Below are 7020 nucleotides of genomic sequence, written 5' to 3' on the forward strand. Positions count from 1 at the left end.
AACCCAAATCGACAATAACAAACTAATGCGATTTAGCCTTTCGCATGTGATTCAAGAAATCGTTACATTGGAAGAATGGAGTTGATACTTGGCGATAATGCGTGTCTGAGCTGCACATTATATGTCGATGATGTTCAGTATTTCATGCCAGACATTAACAATCTGTTTATATTACTATCAGGCGCATATTGGAAGGTCATGGATCACAATGGATCTGTTTGACCAAAGAAGAATGAAAGTAAGTTAGACGAATATACAGGGATGGGGGAAATTTGGGAGAATCTAGGGAGGAGGGTTGGTGGGTAGATGATACGGTTGGATTTATTGGAATTTGGTGACCAAAATTCTTCAATTTGCTAGAGTTTTTTCTAAACCCAACTTCAAATTTTGATTATTTTTACCCTCTTTCCCTGATTACGCTCCTGAGCGTATTGTCCACACTTTATCCGCATTCTGGGAGCTTCTATATCTAGAACCAGAACGAATAAAGCATTTCGGAACCTGTCATTTTCATCCGCTTTTACGTGGACATTTATTCAATAGATCACAATTTGTACATTGTTTCAAAAACAATAAAAATTGTAAAAACCCATAAAAACTCAACAACAATAGTTTGCACAGGTTCAATCAAATCATTTCAGCGATATTCCAATTACCAATTTGTGTAGCTGACTTTTTCCAAGCACATTTTCACATTTTCGCTTTAATTATTCGCAAATGTCATTGTAAACATCATAAACTATTTTATGAAAAAGTTTTAATGGCTTTTCCATAGTAATTATTGAGACTAGAGCATTGAAAATTAAAAGCAGCAATTTATGTCCTCAAATATTATGTTATATCCCACATAATACACAACCATGTAATTATATCATGAGAGATGGACTTTTTGACCTCATACAAAGTTTTACATCCGCAACCATTTCCACAACACACCAACGCACATGGATTCCATTACAAATCTAAAATTATGTTAATTAGCACATCCGCAACAGGCGCCACAGTACAAGCAATGACTAATTAATCACTTAACTTTACATTCGTCATACATTTTTATTATTTACAGCTGACAAATTTGGTAGCAAAAATGTTTAATTTGTTAAGTCAAACAATGAAAAATATCCCTGAGCAAATAAGGCTTATTGTTAAGTCCTGTATCGATTGTTTCTGTCAATTTACAAAATATGAATAAATAATACCAAAAACTTCTGAGTGAAGGAACCGAAAAGAAATTCAGCATTAAAGATCCTCTCTAGTGAACCTTTTCCATACATATGCCGTAAAACCACACATCATAAATTTTATTTTCCATTTTCAAGCATAAATGCTGCTAAAATGAAATTTTGTTAAATGAAATTTTTTGGACGGTGAAAATTTTCCGATGTTCCTTTTTTTTCAACCGTCTATTGTCGGAGAAATGTGGTTCCTTTTTATATTCTGACTGTGGTTCTGTTTATTTGATTGTAAATTGTTACATTTTATTCCAGCAAAGGAAGTACAAGTGAAAGTTTTAGAGACTGTGCTAGAATGATGAAGCCGATAGGCAATGTTTAGTCGTTTGTGGACCACTACGTTGCGGTGTTAACTGTTTCTCTGGCAGTTTTTGGGCAATTTAGTTACTGACTTCCTTCGCTGGCCGTTCAAACCGATTTTGATCTATGACCTCTCTTAGAATGTTGGCGATGTTGCTGGCTATTTTTTGCCAATTTTCAATACCAAATACAATACTGTCTCTGTCAAAAGCATCCTTCCAAGAATTATATTTCTGTTATCGTTTTGCCATCTACAAAGTTGATGACCTCATTTAAAAGAGCTTCTACAAAACTATTTATAACACGTAAATACCCATGATCCTTGTTCACTTTCATTCGTTAGTTAATTGTTTAGGAAATTTTTTTATGTAAAATTAAGGTGGCCGGAAATTTTTTTGTAAAATATCGGCACACTTCTAAGTTTGGCACTATTGGGGTTCTTTTGGACTGTTTTGAGTCTTAATATTCAAACTAGTTTAATTAGGTTTGAAACTTGCAGCAGCAAGGATGAAAAGTACACCAGATGGCTGCCCTACGGTAAAATGAGACAAGCCTCTGCAAGTCGTACAAAAGAGCATTTCCAAGTTGACTAGGAGTAGTGTTATTCCAAGTTTTAAAAACGATTAAACTCATCGGCAGTATGGCATTTGGTTTTTGATTATGGCAGACGGAAGCCAGCAATAGAGCTAGATTCTTACATCATCTGATGTAGCCCATCGACCACAAATGATCTGCATGACTATCGAAGTAAATAATCAATTCAGTGAAGTCATCGAATTAATATTTTCCATTCAAACCACTAGACATAGTAAAAGAAGTCTCTTTATACAAGATTTGGTCATAACAATGCAACAGTCACTAAAACTCACTGAACTTGAAAACATATATTCAAGATTTAATTGAGAATTTAACTATTATGGTCTGTGCAAAGTCTGTGCAATTTAGCTTTTACAAACGAAAATTGCTTCTAAGTCATAAACTGCACGTTTTGCAACACAAGTAAATTGTCTAAGTATTGCACAATGGTAGTAAGGTTTAGTCAAAAAGTGCAAGTCCAAAATTTAATTCTCATTTTCCTTTATTGCTAGCACAAGAGTTTGACAATCTCAAATTCGAGTTTCGACATTAGATTGTCGAAAAATTCGAACTTAACTTATTTTAAAATAAAAATTTACGTTACGAAGAAAAGGAAAAGTAACGGTCAAAAATAATTTGAATATTAACGACAAAATATATTTTTTTGAAAAAAAAATTAACGGTCGTTTTTGAGAAAGTCACATTCTGACTAGCTATTTCAACTATTATGTACAATTTCTGTGCCCACACGTTGAAATCGCATTCTTTGATTGCTTTATCCTGTAAAGCCTTTAAAGATTCAGAATGCCTTTTTCCTTGCGGATTCCATTCAAGTGTCGTGCAGCAAAACTCGTGTTTCTTTTCCAAGAATAAAATTCTCTGTGCCTAAATGCTTTTAAGATTTACTTTAATTCCTATATGCTCTTAAATTTCCTTCCTCTCCAATTCCTGCTTAATCTTTCAATAAATCTACCCTAAAATTACAAAATTATTTTACAAAAAATTTAGCACCAAATGACAAAAAAGAACAAAAAATGCGTTAAATCCATCTCCATTTATTTGAAGCCAATTTAACAATTTTCCATTCATGTATCATTTCCCTCCTTTATTTTGTTTCCATCTACATCCTTAATTCCACAAACACATATTGTGCGAATTTTATTTTTATCACAAAAATTGCTATTTTATCACATTAAATGCTGACTGTAAAGAGCCTTAATAAATTGGGGCGGGAGATATCATCCCGTTTATTCCTTCATCCAGAACGAATGTCCTACACACAAATAATAAAATTTCATCCCCTTTTTGTTCCATGACGGAGATAAATAGCACTCGAGGATATTTTCATTTCTTGTTTTAATCAGAGTGTGGCTGCCTTAAAAACGACCGTTAATTTTTTTCAAAAATTTGAATTTTGTTTGACCGTTACTTTTACTTTTCTTTGTAACGTAAATTTTAATTTTAAAATAAGTTGAGTTCGAAATGTTCGACAATCGAATGTCGAAATATTCGAATTTGAGACGGCCACACTTTGATTTTAATGATATTTTCTTATCGTAGCTTTATGCTTCTTATTCCTCTCATTGTCTTAACATCTATTATATGATTGCATTTCTAGTTCAATGTTAAACATCCTTTCGCTTTTTTTTGTGCTTCAGCTCACACAAGAGACTTTTTTTGCTCATTTGACTGTTTTTTTTTTTTTTTGTGTGTTACTTTTTATTATAATCTCAAATAAGTTGAAGATGATAATAATGAACTTGGGAAATGGCATGGAAAAGACTTTGTCAAATTGAAGGAATGACGATACACATTAATTTCATTTTCATCTGTCTTGAAACTAGCAGAAAGTGGTTGAAATGGTCTACATACTTTGATTTTCTTTTGTCTTTATAGCATATTCACATGCGAATTTGTATTAGGATTTTCGGATGTTTTAAGCAGGTTTGAGGTTATGTTGTCATTTTGTCTGGTATTCTAGAAGTACTAAAAAATTATCCCGATGAATGGTATAAATATTCGGGTATGGAAAATGCGTCCAAGTCAATTCAAACCAAACTCATTCCGTTCCTATCATTTCATTTCCAACTGTCCACATTAATGGACTTTCTCTCTGATATCATTACGAATAAGCACACTGATATTCACTTTTGTTGTGGTCTACATGAGGTAATTGCTTTCAGCACTGCAGGATTTCGAAATTGAAAATTCTTTATGGCTTTTCTGTATCGTTTCATACTCAATGGAAAATGCATCGACATGCAAGTTAGTGCTGCAGAAAAGTAAAAAAACGAAGTTTTTGCATTTTCTTGACAATTCAATCTGTTGACAATGGAATAAGAAAGAGAAATGGAATAAGAAATTGTATGAATTGAATGAATGAAGACAATTTTCATCGCGATAGTCCATCCCGAGGAGTACAAGTGGGTTAATCGATTCAAGATTGGGTACCAAGCTGGCTTGACCCTGACTTGATGTCAGATTTGGTCAATGTCCAGAGTAATTCAGCGTGAACCAACTTGGTGCAGAATTCGGTCAATTCTAGTGCCATCTGGTGTAACTCTGAATTGGAGATGAATTTGATAAATATCAAGGACACCTGGATGACTTTGATTTGTTGCAGGATTCGGTTAATGCCAGAGTCATCAAGCGGGACTCAGACTTGGTGTCGGATTCGGTTAATGCCATGTACATCCAGCATGACTCTGACTTGGAGTCGAATTCGGTTAACTCTAGGATTATTCAGAGTGACTATGACTTAGTACCAGATTCGCTGAGTGCCTAAGGGTCATCAGGCCTGGTGCTGTATTTGGAATCTTTTACCCGACTTGTGCCATTCGGGCTGTCAATTTACAATAGTTAAGAAGCTTTTCAAGATAAAACTGGAAAAAACTTTTCAAAAAAAAAAAAATTTAAATACTCAGCATGTGGGTCACAAAATTGATGAACCAGTTCTTTTTATTCAAAATCCTTTCAAGCTCTCCAGAAGAATCAGCTCACAATTGAGGATAATGATTCTCAATTTTATTTTGAATTTATGGCTTCCTTTTCCTATCCATCCAATGAAATGAGAGCTGTTAAGCATGTCTAAAATTGAAATTTTCAGTTTTAAGGTACAGAAATCTCATCCTTGTCTATTGTAAGTATTGAAGCTGAATAAATGAAATACAGCAAAAAATTATATTATGAGAATTTGTATGTTTTTTGTGCCTGTAAAAGAGGAACTCTCGTTACTTTTTTCCTCAGAATAAAAATGATGCTGAAAACGTAATATTCATGCTTTTCATTATTATATTCAGATGTATGTCTGCAGGCAAGTGACATTTTTTTCTTGGCAGCACATTTGTATGATATTTTTTATATGTCAAAAGGTAATTGGAAATATTCAGATACAGAAAGTATGGTTGCTAATTCTGAGTTACATAAATAATTGCTGGCTGTTGGTAATAAGGTTATGCATGCCAAATGTATGCTGATATTGAATTCCCAATGTAATATAGCGATGAAATTAATATGTAAAGGTCAAGTACAATTTCTAAATTCTTGAAAATTGAGATTTAAAAACATGCATTTTTGCGAATTTAGTTAAAGTTTGTGGTTCAAATAATCGTAAAAATCGATATTTGTCAGAATAAATATTGAATTAATCACGATCACGTCTAACTCTTCTTATTAGGAATGTGTATGATTATGAAATAAACAAAAATTGTTTAAAATCTCTTCAAAATAAAATTTTCCATATTAAATAGAATTTTCAAGGTTTCCTAATATTTTCCATATTATTTTATATGAAACCGCATGTAAATATTTGTACTTGAAATCAAGGGTAAGACACTATCATCAATAATCATCAAAATCTTGATTTTACAATTTTTAATCTTTTTTATGATGGACCCTCGTGCGCCCCAGCCAAGGAAGTAATCTCTTTTATAATACCAAATGAAAGACGCCTCCGATTTGTGTCCATATAGCTGCCAAAAAATGGATGATTTCCATTTAGTGTTAGTAAAAGAGATTTAGTGGAACCTTAAAGGCTCCGTGACAGGACTTTTTTCATTTCTGTCGCATTAAAATCATAAAAATCGCGACTTTAACAATTTTCATTTGAAGGAATTTTAAAACTCACAATTTCTACGATAGCATCTCTCCCTGCCTTCAACCTTCATACTAATTCTGTTCTCAAAACTTATTTACTTTTCAACTCATTTGCTATTATTTGATGACTTTTATACTTTGAGCTTTACGTTTACTTACTTAATTAAATTTATATTAATTAAATCCTAATCCACGAATATTCTACCTTGATTCAAGCATGATGACTATTCAAATTATTATCGCAGATTCAGCTCTTTGTAGATTATGAATGAATAAAGCAGCAGAATACAGATTCATTCGCAGTGTGTAACATGAAGATTAATTAAATAAATTGCAGATATGGGCTTTAATTACAATGATGTTCGGAATGTACAGGCAGTGAATTTTGAAATTTTCGAAACGCGGCTTAATAAACCAGAATATTCAAGTTTTTGAATCAGATTTCGGATCCTTGCAAAGTTGCTAAATTCTTGTCTTTGGTAATAGCTTAATTCAGTGGTGGACCATCTATGTGCTTCCAAATCTTATTGCAAATGCCATCTTGTATCGTGTTCAGTTTTGATCGATGTTTATCAAGGTGTACCGCGAGAAATAACAGGTTGCTCACTACTGGCCTAACTGTATCGTAGTATTGAACTGGCTGTACCAATTTTTGAATTTTCATAGGCACCTAGATGTACGTATCTTGACAAAGGATACATAAAATGAGATGGTCTTGACTCCAAACCACATCCTTTTCCTCCTCGATACATCCATTGACGTCTTAAAAACTCCATTTATTGAATGACGTCATAAGAAAACATCTCTCTATATAATT

The sequence above is a fragment of the Chironomus tepperi genome, unplaced genomic scaffold (genome assembly GCF_022539635.2).
Source record: "Chironomus tepperi strain 1889 unplaced genomic scaffold, CSIRO-AGI_Ctep_v1 contig_445, whole genome shotgun sequence".
Classification (NCBI taxonomy): Eukaryota; Metazoa; Arthropoda; class Insecta; order Diptera; family Chironomidae; genus Chironomus; species Chironomus tepperi.